Here is an 18,222-nt window from a genome sequence, read left to right as displayed (position 1 = left end):
GCAAAAATCGCGCTTTCGCATCCCATTCACACCCTGTCAATTCGCGTTTAAAATGGAAGAAAGCCGGCAGTCAAAATAGCCTAAAAACGCCCGAAAAAGTTAGAAAAAAAAAACGCTAAAGCGAAATAAAATAAGAGACTGAACTGCAACCCTTCAAAAAAGCGTTACGGATCGGAGACGAGAGTAAGCGGGGAATATAAAAAAAGATAGGCGAGCTAGGGCCGGTTTCCATGACAATAAACCCTAGCCCGATCTTCTTAATAAGGGGGGAGGAAAACCAAAAACGGCAAGGGGGGGGGGCAAGCTGAGCGTTATTTCCTTTCGATTCCGAGATTGGCTCCGTCAGCCAGACACCGCCATTTCTAACTGGGCCACGTTGACTTTACCCTCTTCGTAGATATTGGTAAAAGTGTCGGTTGAGAGCGGAGATGAGAATTGGATCTGGTGGCCGGAAACTACAGACATGGCGGCGATCCGGACTGCGAAGAAGAAGAAGTTGGAGGAAGAAAAAGCGAGCGCGTCGCAATTGGAGGAAACCCTTCCGCCAGTTCCGCGAGGCTCAAGAGCGGAGATCCGCAACCATCCGCGCCGCTGCCAGAGACGCCTCGTCATCGGAGGAGACCACCATTCGGATTCTGTTTCCAAGGTAACGCTGAGCTGACTCTAGCTATTTTTTGTTGCTCGCTCTCTCTCTCGATATAGGCTGTGTATATCGACTCCGATGGTCATTATAAGAGGGGGTGGCCCGACGAGATACCTATATTACTCGTACAAAAAACGCATTAAGCTTTCAAAGATATTTACGTTCTGTCCTTCTTTTTCTGTCCCGTGCAGACCCTTCGCTTAAGCCTACTTTCCCTACTTTAGCCCCACCGACTCCTGGCGTTCGTCCGGACGAAAGTACCGAATTTGCGGCGCCCTTCTAACAAACCGTTGAAACTTAAGCCTCGGTTTTAATTTTTGCTTTTAACGTTTCGAAAATTTTTGTTGGTGAGTTTTTTTTTGCCGAGAACCTATTGAGTTTATAACAAATATTCCATGTTTTATTATTACTAAAAACGATTATTAATTATTAAAATGATACGTTTAAAGAAAGATTTCACGAAACAATCATGTCGACAATGTAACAAATGCTGGGTGTGTGGCTTAAGGGGGAAGAATACAGTAAAAGCCTCTTTTTAATTCAGGCTGAACGTTTCTGTTTTAACAATTACATCATTGAATTATATTTTTCTTATTAGGTTGAACCTTCCTCTAGTGCTTAAAATAATTTTGATAATTCTAATATTAATAGTTAACGAGATATAAGGCTATAACTAAAGGGTAGTTTGGGCGCTTTCCCAGCTTGTTTCGCACCGGGGGTCCGAATTAAAACGTTATAACTTAATTACTTTTTAATTTAAAATTGTAAACATTATTTTAGTCACTAACCAAGAGGCTGTTCTACACTTAAATATTAATTTATTAATTTGAAATTAAAATGGTTCAGCTTGAAGTAGACAATGGCTTCTATAGTCTTCCCCCTTAAATGACGACACGTAAAATCTACAAATTTTACGAAAAAAATAAGAAATGCAAATAAAGTTGACAAGATTTTTCATAATGTCGTGAATTTAAGTCATTTAAAAAATCAAAAGGTTTAATGTTTCAGATCATAAATGGATGAGATATCCTGGCCAATTTTACGTTTCTTATAGATTTTTTCTGCTTCAATTTAAAGAAATTAAAGGGGTTAGGTTGGCTTCCCCGCGGGAATTCGTTTGGAAAATGAAGTAGCCCAATTTGAAAGGAACCGCGTTTTTTGAACCCTCGTTCTTTTCAAAACTGCGTATGTTTTATTAATCAAAACATATTTATATTTTTGCAGTCGGCAAATTAAATTTTTATTGGGGCTTCGGCTAACGCTCTCAATGTATTCTTTTATATTTTAGACCCTAATCTTTTCGCGACTTGATAGATACCTTATTTTACACCGGAACTAAAAAAAATAGCCCGAATCTAAAAACGAGGGATAAAAAAACTCAAATTCTATTTTTACCTTTAAACATTTTATAGGAAGGGGAGAAATCGTTGAAATTATAAAGGAGAAGACTTTTAGAATATTCCGCCGCTTCTTTTTAAGGTTAAACGTGTGAAAAATCCTCGTGGAAACGCTTAAAAATGAACAGTGACAAAAAATCCCCTTTTTTTAAAAGACTACTTCTTATCCAACCCAGTATTCTTTCCCCACAATTTTGGGACACTTTTTTTTTTATTTCATCGCCTGTTCCGGTGTACCTATTTATTTCATTTTGGGATTTTGAAAAACCGGTTGGGTTCCGCTCTAAAAATAGATTCCTCTTCCGTCTTGACTACCCTGGGAAGAAGAACCTTACTACTGCAGGGTCCGAGTCTCTCTCACTCTATCGCCGTACCATTTTTTTTATCTTGATCCTCCGTTAAACTTAAAGAATGGGGCCCACGGTGTCCCCAACGTGTACGGAATACATTGGTTCTTATACAGGTACAAGAAATACGGGATTAAGAAGGGTACCTAAAATTGGTCTTCTTGCCACATTTGGGATTTTACACCTAAAAATAATTTCCTTTTCGAATTTTAGTAGTCAATTAGACTCTAGGTTAGTTTCGCTATAGCTACTTAACTAAAGAATATCACAGTATACCAAAATTATTTTACTAACTAAAAGAAAGTAAAATTTGTCCAATGAAATTAGTTTTTCGAAGGTTAAGACAAAAAACGATAATTATAAGACTTATCTTAAATGGAAAAATAGCTTCTGTTAAATCTGGAACCAGAAATGAAGATTAAGGTAATATAACATATATCTAGGATATACGAAGAGTTTTTTAGTTTTTTTTTTAGTTTTCATGTAGTTTATTACTCTAAGATCTATTTGATCCGAGTTTCGCGTTTTCGGTTTGCTCGAAGACCTATTGGTACGAGTTATTAGTAAGTTTTTTAATTTCTTCAAATTTGTTTAGGATTTAACTATATTTTCCCTTTTAATTATGGACTAATCTACTTTTTGGCGTATTTTAACATATATCTATAATATTAAGATGCAATTTCATTATAAATTTGCCTCAATATAAATGCTCTTCATTTGCACGCGTTTGTCCCATTGCCTCTGTAAAAACATTGCAAGCGGGAAAGTTGAGAAACGTACGGTAACGCTTGCTAGTGGAAGCAAGCATTTTTAAGCATTGGTTCGTGTAATAATGTATTTTTTACTCACGTAAAAACGTTGTACGCGGAATTTCAAAACGATAGGTTACGTGCACTAGTGGGAAACAAACATTAAGATTAATTTACACTGGCCTTATGTAGTAATGTATTTTTTGTACTAAGCAAAGTTGAGAAACGTATCATTACGTGACTAGTGGAAACCAAGCATTAAGCCTAGTTTCCAGTGGAGCATGCTGAAATGTATTTTTACGCGCTTTTTTAAAAACCTTGTACGCAGCAAAGTTGAGAACCGTCCCGTTATGCGCGCAAGTGGAAAACAAGCATTACTGAGCTTTGTTGACACTGTCGTATGTAGTAATGTATTCTTTACGAACCTTAAAACGTTGTACACGGTAAAGTTTGGAAACGTACCGTTATATGCGCTAGTGGAAAATAAGCATTAGGATTACTTTCCACTTACGCAAGTAGTAATGCATTTTTTACGTGCGTAAAAATGTTGAACTATCCAAAGTTGACAAACGTACCGTTATACGCGCTAGTGGAAACCAAGCATGAAGCCAAATATCTACAGGCACTCGTAATAATAAATTTTTAAGTGTTTAAAAAATGTTGTACGAAGCAAAGTTGGGAAACGTACCGTTACACGCGCTAGTGGAAACGAAGCATTACGCTTAGTTTCCACTAGTAGTAGCAATACATTTTTACGTGCTTAAAATCGTTGTATACTCGCCAAGTTGGAAACGAGCCGTTGCACGCGCTAGTGGAAAACAAGCATTATAAGTGAGGTCCTGGTATAAATTTGGCTCAATCGACATCACGTTAGAGTTAAAGTGAACGTAGTATCTTTAAAAGGCCGAAAAGGTAGACGATCTCTTCGATTTTAGCTTAAAAGCTTCAAACTCTTCGAAAAAAGTCGGATCTTCTCTCCTTAATAACGCGAGGCATTATGGGTCGCTACTCGAGTGAATCAAAGCGGACGGTGGAGCAGGTATTGGCACGGACCAGGGTGAGAAAGCCGAGAGCGTCTTGTATAATGGACGCGGCCAGGGAGGACACGGATGGGGGGCATACGGGGTAACGTGACTCCGAAAACGTGTATATCTCTTCCCACGAAGCTTTCGACCCGGAGCCAAGGCGGGAGAGGGGGCATCCTCAAATTATTCCTTCAAGTGTCGACCCCCCATTTCTAGGACTCTCTTTTTAAAACCAGCATCCTGAGCTGTCAGAGACGACACCGTTCCTATTCGAATAGATCTCCTCAATAGCTCCTCAATTGCCAAGCGAATGAGGTTGGCCAAAATAGAAACTCAATTGATTGCTTGAATTTTAAATCGTGACTGTATGTTTGGATGGAAGAGATAACGTTGCTCAGTCTATGCAGTTTGCAGTGGCGTTATTTTCCTTACAATTTTACAATTTAACTTTAAAGTAAGATCCTTTATTTCGAACATTATTAAAAGAATTGATTACGTAAATCAAACATCAAACACGGCTTTTAATACAGATCTTATAATCTTTAAGAATTATCAGCGTAGAAATTCTGGCTTTCTCAGAGTTTGACTATTTAAACAATTAACCAAATTAATAATAATGACGCAGTATCTAAGAATATTTTGGTATTTAAGCCAACTTTAAATGAAATATTGAAGACAGCTTACTCTTTTAATAATCTAGCGAGCAATCTGATATCTTCCATGGCAACCCTATTTCCGAGTGGATACTATCTATTTATAGAAAGAGAGGGGGGTTACATTGAAATGGTATAGACCCCCCCCAGTTAACCATTATTATTTAAATATACTTTTCCGTTTTCACATACGATACGTATCCAAAAAATATACAGAATACACACTAAATCGGTTCGGGACAGTTAAAGAAATATCGACGAGAATAACGTGTATAAAAAATCAAATCGGTGACACAATTTGCCGCGATGTACGTTACCCATCTTTTATCAGAATTTTTTTATTCCCAGTCACTACCTCAACGCAAAAATATGGTAAGTCAGATTTCTCTCAAACCGGTGGTAAACCTTCAATCTAAGATACGAAAATGAGATCATTTTGAATAATCTATTAAAACTAATATGGGGAATTCTCGAAATGAAATTATTACAAATTGTGAATTCATAATTTAAAAAAATTCAAGGAATAATTTATTTAAATTTGTTGTTAAGTATTTTGTATATAATTTTTTTAAAGTTTTAAATATATTTTCATTAGGAAAATATTCGAATTATTGTTGGTTAATTTTTTTAGAAGTTCTCAGTGTAATAAACCTCTTAATATTAAATTTAAATACCATAAATTTTGGCCAAAAATTTCAAATTACAAATAGTCTTGACAAAGCTACAAAGTATGACCATCAAATACAATTTTTCCAAAGTAACATTTTTGAGTTACGACCTTTTTGCTTGAAAATATCGTAGTATCTTTTCACCCGCAACAACTGACAGCGCGGGCTTAAACAAAATCGAGCAAACTTTACTTCCATCCCGAGCTTCAATTTCAATACCAAACACTCTAACGTATATAATCCGAATACACAGTTCTCACCTTAGATAGTCGAACTATAGCAAACCAGTATTTTTTTCTCTTTAAAGAATACCCGAACAGGGGGAAGAATATATTCAACTATTGAATGCTTAGAAAAAGGTATACGGAACCTTTTTACCTATCCCTCTTTACAGATAGCCCGGGCGCTGGAAAGATTTATACATATAAAAAATCGGAATTTCAATGCGCCCAAAACTGCGGAGGGTGAAATACACTCCGTTCAAAAGTATCTTTCGAGACTACTTCGGACGGGAAAAAAGGACAGCGAGCTATAAGCGTGGATATAAAACTGGTCCATCAGGACTGAATAAAGTTTCCAGCATTTCGGAGATATTTTTTCACTCTCTTCTGCCGCTATAAACTGGATTTTTCGGAGGCGTGTTATACGTTAGAATCGGGGCTTTTTTATATACGTTCTCGGTGTATAAGGGGTCTGAAAAGTCTCCCTTTCGGGTTTCGGGATCGCCGAAAAAGAGCTGAGTCCCGGGCGCATTTCCGCGCGAGAGTCGCCCAAGTGAGGTTCGTCTCGCACACATTTCTGCTCAGGATTTCCGAGACAAAAATGTAAACTATATTCGTTCATCAGGTGAGATTTATTTCTGATTTTTATACCCTGTTGAATCTTCTAGCTACTAAATTTTTAGTTACTGTTTGGGAGTTAAAATGTGAAAAAGTTTAAAGTAAAGCGAAGAATGAATTCGGGAACCTTATTTCTTTAAAAAAAATGTGCGAAAGTTCGTTTGTTTTTTATTTGGTTGGTTACACTCAGGCTTGCCATCAATAGGTGGATACTTTTAACTTTTTTGGTGACAAAACGTGTATACTTTTTGCGCTAAGTTGAACTATTTGCTTGTTCTGGAACAAAAGGTGTACACTTTTAGCGCTAAATTGAACTATTTGCTTGTTCTGGAACAAAAGGTGTACACTTTTTGCGCTAAATTGAACTATTTGCTTGTTCTGAAACAAAAGTAATACACTTATGGCGCTAAATTGAACTATTTGCTTGTTCTGGAACAAAAGGTGTAAACTTTTTGCGCTAAATTGAACTATTCGCTTGTTCTGGAACAAAAGGAGTACACTTTTGGCGCTAAATTGAACTATTTGCTTGTTCTGGAACAAAAGGTGTACACTTTTTGCGCTAAATTGAACTATTCGCTTGTTCTGTAACAAAAGGTGTACACTTTTGGCGCTAAATTTAAATATTCGCTTGTTCAAGAAAAAAGGTTAACGTTTTTTTGCGCTAAATTGAACAGTTCGCTTGTTCTGGTACAAAAAAAAGAGTACATTCTTTTCTCTAAATTGAACAATTCGCTTGTTCTGGGAAAAAGGTGTACACGTTTTTGCGCTAAATTGAACAATTCGCTTGTTCTGGAACAAAAAAAAGAGTACATTCTTTGCTCTAAATTGAACAATTCGCTTGTTCTGGGAAAAAGGTGTACACTTTTTTGCGCTAAATTGAACAATTCACTTGTTCTGGAACAAAAAAAGAGTACATTATTTGCTCTAAATTGAACAATTCTCTTGTTCTGGGAAAAAGGTGTACACTTTTTTGCGCTAAATTGAACAATTCACTTGTTCTGGAACAAAAAAAGAGTACATTATTTGCTCTAAATTAAACTATTCGCTAGTTCTGGCGGAGATAATTACTCTGATAAAATCGTCTGCTTATCCATAATTTATCTACTAAAATGGCCACAGGCGGCCATTTTGGGAAAACATTTCGTAGTAAAATGACGTCATAGGGTTAGTCTTCTTACCCTACTCCGAAATCCCAGAACAGAAGAAAAGTATCCACTTACTATACGTATTGAGATATTAAAAAACAGATTTCACTACGAAGTATGCTAGGGTTCTTCAGTATACCTGCGAAAACCGTAAAGTTTGAAAACTAGTTGTGTGGTTTTATTTGTTGTCTCACAATGTGTTTAATTATTGATCTACATTATTTTTCTAATTGCGGTCAGCTGTTTTACCACCTCTAAGGGTAAGGTATATACAACGTGAATTTGAACTTAAATACGATAATATTCAGCGTAGAGAAAATTCCAGTTTTTTATTCAGCGTAGAGAAAATTCCAGTTTTTTATTCAGCGTAGAGGAAATTCCAGTTTTTTATTCAGCGTAGAGGAAATTCCAGTTTTTTATTCAGCGTAGAGGAAATTCCAGTTTTTTATTCAGCGTAGAGGAAATTCCAGTTTTTTATTCAGCGTAGAGGAAATTCCAGTTTTTTATTCAGCGTAGAGGAAATTCCAGTTTTTTATTCAGCGTAGAGGAAATTCCAGTTTTTTATTCAGCGTAGAGGAAATTCCAGTTTTTTATTCAGCGTAGAGGAAATTCCAGTTTTTTATTCAGCGTAGAGGAAATTCCAGTTTTTTATTCAGCGTAGAGGAAATTCCAGTTTTTTATTCAGCGTAGAGGAAATTCCAGTTTTTTATTCAGCGTAGAGGAAATTCCAGTTTTTTATTCAGCGTAGAGGAAATTCCAGTTTTTTATTCAGCGTAGAGGAAATTCCAGTTTTTAAACCAAATCCAGAAACCGGGTTGGTTGTAGCTTTAGGGACCTTTCCATTTCGAGTTTTGACCATTTAAATTTAATTTAATTAGAATTAAAAATACGTCGTTCAGCTTCAGCCTTACCACTGACATTAACTAAATAGAAATTAATAAAATAGCTTTGATCATAACCTTAGGTATAACCAGAAATGTATAATATATTTCTGAGAGTAAATTATCTATCGTACTATAATGCTAATGTTATTCGCTTAAAACCTTCTCAAGCTCCCGCTGATTTTTGAAGTGTACAGTACTTTACAACACTATTTCATTGGATGGTATAACTTGTACATTTTACACGAGGGGTCCAACATTCGTAAAAATCCAGGTCACCCGAAAGAAATATTATTTTAGAAATCTATGAAATTAACTATAAAATCCTGAAATAGTTCCAAAATCTCAAAATCAGCCTAAAAACTAGAAATTAATTAATTAAAAATTAATTAATCAACACATAATTCGTGCTCTGAAATCTTAAAATCTTGTACACAAATTTTGTAAATGTCGACTATACAAGCTAAATTTTAAAACGCGGTTGGACGGGAAAACAGCTTCCGGTGCAAATTACCTCGAGCTTGCAAAAGTACACATTTCACTTTTACGTCCTAGGTGGATACTCTATCTTGTAAGATATACGTTATATCATAAGTAACATAACAATAAGTATGACATTTCCCATTGTCTTAATGTTGATATCCTGACCAAAATTTTTTTCGACACTGACATTATCTCCAAGCTCCGACTTGGACTTGCACTCGAACTGTGCTGAGAACTAACTCTAGATTGAGTAATTGATCTAAAAATCAGTTCGCTGATAACTTTTCCTATTTGACATATTTATTGTTATAATCTACTTCTGACATATACATTTACCATTTTTATTGTTTTATAATTTGTATAACCCAGGAGTTAATAATTTGTATATTACCAGACTGGGTGAAACTCTAAATTAGTAATAAGGAGTATTCTTGTGAGGTAACCATCTCTATAGTGGAAGGCTCGTGTCATCCCCCTTTCCCTCGGCATGCCCTGCCTTTGTACCGTAGTCGCCCTCTTCTATAATAACGCATATTATAGAGTATTATTACATCAATATCAAGAACTTTAGTGACTAAGAACGTAAGATTACGCTACTTTAGAGCAAGAGTCAAGCAAGTCTGAAAACCCCTATTTGAGAAAAACCAGTTTTAAGTTCGAAATCTAGCATAATAACAATGATAATCTGATAATGAAAATTGATAAAAATAGAGTGAAAATATATATTGAAAATTTTGTACTGAGTCATCTTAATTTAACAACACTCAAGGATTCTTATTTTAAATTTCTTACAATAGTGGCGTATCTCGACTTACTTGACTTTTGCTCTCAGGTAGTGTAAGGGGAGTGCGCTATCGTGCTCTTATTAATGGCAAAGATTATCTCTCAAAGACTCAAACGGAATACTTTCATTTTCTCCATTGTAGTATGGCCTTTGTAGTATTTCTTGCCAACTAATACATTCTCAGTTATATAAATACGTTCTTGTCGATATCTAACTTAGATGCATAGGGCCGAGAATAAAATAATGTTAAAAATTAGTTTTCCTTGACATACTTATTGTAATTACGGTATACTTATGGTTTTATACTTCTAATATTACTTAATAATAATAATAATAATCAGCTAAGCCAATACCCAAGGCACCACCTTAGTCCCAAGTCATCGAGCGACTAGATACCAACTAAAAGAGTTTCGCGGAGGCACTAGGGTATCTTAGCTACGCCACTGCCGGGCTACAATGCGTAGGAGAGTGGTGACAAGCCTTTCATACCACGCGAGGATATTGATTACAAAGGATACATTTGAAGACCAGGTTGGCGGATGGGCTCAAAATTAGTCGTTACACCACTGTAAACCTTAATCCATATACGACCCCTATACAGGACGAATAAACCCACGATACGTAAAATCTTTGGCTCTAAATTCAAATGGAGGTCTTTAAAATAAACCCGTGGCTCGGATAAGATTCGCAACGAAACCCCCGATGTACAAGTTATACATCGTATTATCACCCAAAGCCGGTTGGGTTTAAAAATATATAGAAAAATTCGCGGCGTTTTTTGGGAGAGAGTGAGAGAGGGCTCTTTAGGTAATGGTGATCATCGGCCGCGATTTTTGACACCGGCAACGCGCGAGGGAGAAGAGAAGAATTCTTCGGAGATTAATGGGCTCAGCTTAGCTAAAAAGCCAAGCGATATGTACGACGTAAACATTAGCCAAGGCCCGAGCGAGCATCAATAAAACCGGAGCTTCGTTTTTCTCGAACGCTTCTGGCGGCCAGGATTACGGGAGCCGCTCTAAGGCGATTCCGCCAACGCCAACGGACAAGTCGATACATGTAGGAAGAGCGTGCTCCCGTTACTAAGTTGCGACGCGCCGATTAGCTTAAGCAATCCATAATACCCAGTTTTCGGAGGTTCCGCGCGGTACCTCAATGGACGCCTACTTTTTTCCCATCAAAAACGCGTATATACTTAGAAGAACATCAGATAGCACCTGAGACCTTTCAAGATTTCATTTTAGATTGGAACGGGCTACGTACGAGAGCCAACATTTCGGGGGGGCACCCTCCTCCCTCCCTCCCTCCCGTTATATGTACGGCACAAATCCATTGAATCACACCTTCGGCTATGTTACATCAGGGATAAATTTGGGGGGGGGGGGACATTATATTGATGGATTTTTTTGAGGCGATTCAAAATATTTTCTGATATAATCGAAAACGCTTTTAGAATATTTTAAGTGTGTATAAGAACTAGGAAATATAAACACTATAACTAGTTCTAGTTGGTATATTTGTTCAAACGGGAATCTATAGCGTCTTACTAACAAATATAGAGTTTTGAACCTTCTTAGATTGCAGAGAGGTAATGCATTTCGAAATTGGAATATAAAGCGAAATATCATTTGAGTTCTCTCCGAGAGAGTATCAGAGGGAAACGTCATAAGTGGTTGGGATTAAAACTATAAAGTCATTTTCAGAGATAGAAAATTATAATATGATTTAATATACTTATACGATATCTCATAGTAAATTATACTTTATATTACATATATTTATATTTCGAAGTAATATTAAACGACTCTAGCATTTGAAAATTGTATAAAAATTGTATCATTTAAATATAGATACATTTTTTCATTAATATTAAAGGGTTAAACAATTGCGTAGCTAAATTATTAAAAGTTTATTAATTTATCATAGATATTGAAATTAATAGTGGTTAATTCACATTAAATTTTGATTAAAAATCTTAATTATAACGGGGAAATTATAAGAATGATTGTGCTAAATATGAAACTGTAAATTAGTAGTAAAGTTATTTGTGGGTAATTAACATTAAATTTGAATTAATAATGTTAATTATAACGGGGAAATTATAGAAATTATTGTGCTAAATATACATTTTATATTAGTAGTAAAATGGTCAGTGGGTAATTAACATTAAATTTGAATTTATAATGTTAATTATAACGGGGAAATCATAAAAGTTATTGTGCTAAATATGAAACATATCAGTAGTAAAGTGATTCGTGGGTAATTCACATTAAATTTTGATTACTAATCTTAATTATAACGGGGAAATTATAAAAGTGATTGTGCTAAATATGAAACATATCAAGAGTAAAGTGATTCGTGGGTAATTCACATTAAAATTGAATTAATAATGTTAATTATAACTGGGAAATTATAAAAATTATTGCCCCAAATATGACATTTTATATTAGTAGTAAAATGGTTAGTGGGTAATTTACATTAAACTTTAATTAATAATCTGAATTATAACGATAAAAAAGTTACTGTGGTAAATATGAAATTGTACATTAGTAAAATATTTATACTCCACCAACCGTATTGAAACCCAATTTTTTTATTCGATCGTTTTTATTAATCCGTGAATTACTTAAATTTCAAATACCAAACGTATTCATAGGTATATAGGATGCCATTTCCGGGTTTGCCGGTTTAGGGATTTCGTAACTGGCGTTGGGGGATAAACGTTTATTAATTGGGTTTAGCGAGGGATATTCACTAAACCCAATTAATAAACATTTATCCCCCAACGCCAGTTACGAAATCCCCATACGGACCAACCCGGAAATGGCGCACACTGTTACAAAAATAACTACTTTCTTCCGGCAAATCGAACGAGGGTAAAGTCGGATTAAGCTTAGAGTATCCGTGGACGCCAAGTTTAAAAATAATTCAATCACGTCCGTATTTAGCGCGACCTTTTCTACACGACCAAGGTCAACAAACTTCTTTGCCAACTTGCTGGCTGGCTCGCGATTGCAGCGCGGAGAATAAACACAAAGCGGGCATTTCCTCTATACGCTAATACCGTCGTGCCTCGGAAGGATCAAACGGATCTCTATAGGCGTGTGGCAACGGTCCGGTTCGCGGGGTCCGAGCTCTGCCCGCCGCCAGAGAGAGAGAGAGACCAGCCGTCGACCGCGCGGAGGGGTCAGCGGCCGCGGACCGGCAGCGGCGGCGGTCAGGTGGCCGAAGGTCGACGGCCCGGAAAAATTGCGGTTGCCGTATATTTGTGACGACACCTGTTTGACAAACACACACGGCCGCCATTCGACAACACGGGGTCTCTCTTTTCAATACTGGGAGATTGAGTGGCGTTTGTACCGACCGCGTTCAAGCGGAACGATAAATATTAGTATACCGTTGTTATATTACAAGGTGCTTGATTTATACGCCAAGTGGACGCGCCAATTCGAATAATAACGGGAAATATGCTTTATTAGATCAGCGTATTTATGAATGTTAAATGCCAGTGGGGTAGATACTATTTTACTTCCACTGGAAATACGCGATTGACTAAAACAATTAAATAAGAAATTGTTTATAAAATCATATTATTATATTGCTAAACGGTATTAAATTATTAGTTCGTTAACAGGTGGGCTGTTTTCAACCATTAATTTCTAATTTATAACTGTTTATTTTTGGGATTTTTCTTTTTAATACTTTGTGTAATTTTTCGATAACATGGTATTTTCATTACACGATTAATATTATTTAGGCATTATAATTTTATCATACCCTTATATTTTTTCAAATAAAATAATTATATTTATATTACATTAACTTATTAATTAATTTGATTAAAAAACTGCAGTTTTTTTCAATGTATAATTTTAAAAATTTTGAAGTAGAGTCGGTATAGAGGTCGGCGGACCGAATAAATTAACCGTCAAAATTTCGATTAACCATAAAAAGTTTGGTTAACTGTTTTTTATGAACATTTTATACGAATAAACAACGATTTTTTTCGTATATTTTTGGATAATTTGCGGTTATGAATAAAAATAAATAATTGGATAATTTCTTATTCAAACGCCAATCTCTAAGTCGGTATTATAACTTTCTAATAATTCTATTTACTTTTGCAAAGATTGGTTAGAAACATCACAGGTTAATTACGTTAGAAATCGATAACACACGCGAAACGAACCCTTAAATTAACGCATGATAGACGATTAAAAAATTAAAGAAAAATCGATATCGTTCGATCGATAATTCAATAAAGCATTCGACCGTTTAACGGTATCCACTCTTTAACAATCGAATCGATAAACTCTTTTCAACAATACACGACGTAATTAAATAAAATGTTGATCGTAGTATAATCGGCAATTAAATTACGCTGTTCATAAACCACACTTTCCATTAAGCTTCAATCGCTGAACACGCCGCTAGGTGGCTCGAATGTCAGTCGGTCTCGTACCTTTCAGTGATGTCACGATTTGGCTTTGGTCACTGGTCTCGTATGACATGGATGTCAAGAAGCTGAAGTGACACCTGCTTCCATGAGTCCCATTCATAGATGGAATGGAGCTACGCAATGCCGCACCTCATGAGTCAAAATTATACTCACGCAATTCGCAGTTACTAAAATACAGGATGTCATTAAATACTAATTTACGTTAAAAGGAGATATTTTGCATATTTTAAAGCTTTATTTATTTTCCATAACGCATAAAATCCAACAGAGGTTTCAATCTCGTTACAAAGAATTTTTGGTTAAATAAGTCGATAAGATTGTAATATTTTAATATTTTAATTTATTCCTAAAAATTTTCATTTGGCAATAACATGTGGTCATATATAAAAAGTTTATTTAAATATTTTCAAATTGGAAATACATCACAGCAAAGAATATAATTTTTACTGAAAATCAAACATTTTTTATATATTATAAAATATCTAATTAATTATATTAAATACAATAATTTAAAGTTAATTTTAATAATCGCAGAAAAATTAAAATCTTTTGTTGTCTGGGTATACAAATAAAGTAAAAAGATAGGATATAGTATAAGTACCAAATTTTAAAAGTCAATATTAAATCAATTAGATTTTCATTACGACAGTTTTTGTAAAATTTGAAGTCACAAAATATACCGTAAATATAAAATATTAACGATAGCTGCAGTATAAAACCCAAAAGACTAAATTCACTGGTAAAACTAAACTATACATTCAATCAAGTTTTGCCAAACACAAATCTGGAAAAAAAGCTTTCGCAATAAACTTTAACAAAGTAGGGAGACAATTTTTATTCGTACGCTTTATTTTTGACGGTGGTACTCGGGCAGAGCGTAAATCAATCAGCGAAACCAAGCAATTAGCAAATCACAAAGGGACTAGCAAACGACCAGCGAATTATTTACGTCGCATTGGGCTTACACTCATCAAACTCTAAAGCTAAGAGTTCCCAAACAAACGGTAAACAGAATACTTCAAGTTAGAGAGAGGAGGACGACACGATTAGAATATCCATATAACCCTTTTAATATTTAATCTCGAAGTTGCAGTGTGGGAATCAAAAGTATAAGTATATATCTATCCTATTAAGGACAAAGTTACTAATTAACTCCTACTTCAAAAACGGAGAAACATCGTTATTAAAAGTAAATAGAGATTAAGTTGGGGCCGAAAGAAGAAAACAAGCCTGGGCTAAGAGGCGTCGATGAAACTTATATAGGGATGGAGGAAGAGGAAAAAAGTTGAAGAGACGGGAAAAAAAGGCATCCCCCCAAACCCGTTGTCACGGCAACGGTGAAAAGACGGAAAGGAGGGGGGCGCGGAAACTCTTCATTGATTGGTGGGGAGAACCCCTCTACAACATTCATGAGTTTCGGGGGCAGCCTATGGCGAAATGTATAACCTCACCCCGCACTGTCGTTAAAGGAAGATCGCGTGGCGGGGTTGGCGCGCGCGGCCGGCCTTTCGTCGCGGTGTCCGGTGACGTCTCGAATTGATGTCACTCGAACGGAGCGAAGGAAAAAAGTGGGGAGGAAAAAAGTGTCTCGGAACCGCCGCAATCGATACCGGGGGTGGGCATTCGCCCCCCTTGGCGCGCGGACCTCGCCATCGTCTGATAGCTTCTACGTAGAACCCTTCATTAGGACAACAGAATTTACAGCAGCGCCAGCAGGGGTGACAGTCAAATGGACCAAAATGGCCGAATGTGTCGACTCACAAAGCCAGAGGAGAAGGGAACCGATCGCCGCCATAATTCTACCTATACCCGCATTTCTGGCATCATTTCACTTTCAAGTAGAAAGGAGGGCTTCAATGAAAATGTTCTCCCAACTTTAAATTCAACATCAGAATTAAACTAACACAAAAATATCATGCCGATATTAAAACCAAAATTCTCTTTCACAGTGCGAACGGGGCTTCTCTGTGCCTTGACTAACCTATAACTTCCAAAGCTATATTCGATATTAGAACTAATCTTATTACAATGATCTACGTTGACTTGGTAAACAAGTCTATATTTGACCTACTAACGCCTGTAGAAGTGTTCAAGTAGCAATACACCGGTGTTCAGGGAGAAACGTAACTTACGCTTTATAAAAGGATCAACATGGTAAATAAATAAGAGTTAACAATAATAAAATTAAGGTATCGGTTGAACGTTTGTAAGTACACGTCATCGAGGGAGACGAAATCCCTTCAATCAACTCGCTTAAAACAAAGACGGTCTCCAACGTGTTGTTAAAAATATCGAAAAAGCGAAGGGAGACGGAGAGAGAAAACTCAGGCGAGACGATATAGAAATTCTCCGTAGGCTACAAAACTCTATATTTCCTTTCAGTCGAAGCAAATGTGTACTTTCAACACCGTTGGGTCTATTTAGGCCTTGGCCACGCAGGAATAGACGCTATAACCACTACACGCCGACTCTCTTTCTTTTAAAAATCGTTCGAACGAAGAAGCGACGGCTCTCAAAAATTGCCGGGTTTTAGACTTTTAGTGTATTGTTATTTGATTTTAAGAGCCTGCCAGCTTGTAGACACGCTCGGCTGTGGGTGTCACTTTGGTATCGCCATCTACAGTTACTTTTTAGAAAACGTTTTCAGCCCCTACTACACCCACCTTCGTTTTTCACCAGTCCCCTTACGTGGCTAGGAAAGTGCGTTACCGTAACTGCCAACCTACAGGGGCTTCCATCCCGCGTATAGGTTTCCTATCTGGAAAGTGGCCCGGAGACCGTGGAGGATTAGAGAAATAGGAGAACGCCAATACCTGTCGATTTGCGATTGAAGAGTGATGCCATCCGCAGACTTTACCTATTTTACAGTTTGTGATTATACTGACAGCACGGAGTGTCCAGCCCACCGTCTGTGCAAAAAAAGCGATAACCACTGGCATGGCTGCTTACTATATGTGTCTAGATGTATAGTGTGGAGGAAACCTAAGGAGTCGTACTGTACGACCATTTTCACGTGTCACATGAGGAATGGGGCTGACAAGAAGGGGAATATAAATATCGAATATAAATATCAAACATAAATATCAAATATAAATATCGAATATAAATATCAAACATAAATATCAAATATAAATATAAAATATAAATATCAAACATAATTATCGACTATAAATATCGAATATAAATATCGAATATAAATATCGAATATAAATATCGAATATAAATATCAAATATAAATATCAAATATACTAATATCAATTTACCAATATCAAATAAACCATTATCAATTATACCAATATCAATTATACCAATATAAATTATACCAATATCAATTATACCAATATCAATTATATCAATATCAAATATATAAATATCATATGTATCAATATCAAATATATAAATATCATATATATCAATATCAAATATACCAATATCAATTATATCAATATCAAATATATAAATATCATATATATCAATATCAAATATATCAATATCAAATATATAAATGTCAAATATGTCAATATCAAATATATCGATATCAAATATACCAATATAAATTTTGAAATACCAAATTTACCAATATAAATTTTGGTATATCAAATGTACCAATATCAATTTTGAAATATCAAATGTACCAATATCAAATTTGAAATATCAAATGTACCAATATCGAAAAAGGTTAGTTAGACAAAACATCCTCTACCGTCATTTCCGTAAACAAAAGTTTCATTGCTGTTAATATATATATAGATATAAATTTGTAGCATTAACATTACATTTAAAATTAACTCATTCAAATTTAATATTTAACATAAGCATATAAAATTTAATAGTTAGAAACATAAAAACCCTTTATATTTTATTTCTTTAAGGGAATTATAAACTTTCGGAATTTAAAACTATATCTGCATTAAGACTTCGAAAGCACTTATTGCATCTCCGACAACAGAGTTCAGCAAGAACCAAGAATACCTTTATGTGTGTTAATTCTTCGAAAGAAAATTATATTCAACAAATATCAAGAAGCGAAAGAACTAAACGTAACTTCAAAGGACGACATATCATTTTACGCAAATGCAGAAATAATTATTTTAAGCAATACTTATGTGTGAAATTATAATTAGGTTAGTCTCTCTATTAATAATTAAGAGA

General features: G+C 35.5%; 1 protein-coding gene and 1 long non-coding RNA gene across 3 annotated transcripts in view; one reads left to right on the top strand and one right to left on the bottom strand.

The window, feature by feature from the left end:
- Positions 1-18,222, bottom strand: part of BckdhA (Branched chain keto acid dehydrogenase E1 subunit alpha) — a 121,935-nt gene that overhangs the window by 66,742 nt on the left and 36,971 nt on the right. The gene's annotated exons all lie outside the window — the stretch shown is intronic.
- Positions 1-18,222, top strand: part of LOC149936316 (uncharacterized) — a 31,687-nt gene that overhangs the window by 1,677 nt on the left and 11,788 nt on the right. Inside the window, exon 2 of the long non-coding RNA XR_016472353.1 lies at positions 398-646. This is a non-coding gene — a long non-coding RNA (uncharacterized LOC149936316). The remainder of the gene's footprint in view (positions 1-397; positions 647-18,222) is intronic.

The sequence above is a fragment of the Leiobunum rupestre genome, chromosome 7, assembly GCF_980474605.1.
Source record: "Leiobunum rupestre chromosome 7, qqLeiRupe1.1.hap1, whole genome shotgun sequence".
NCBI lineage: Eukaryota > Metazoa > Arthropoda > Arachnida > Opiliones > Sclerosomatidae > Leiobunum > Leiobunum rupestre.
This window is presented reverse-complemented; position numbering and strand designations above follow the sequence as displayed.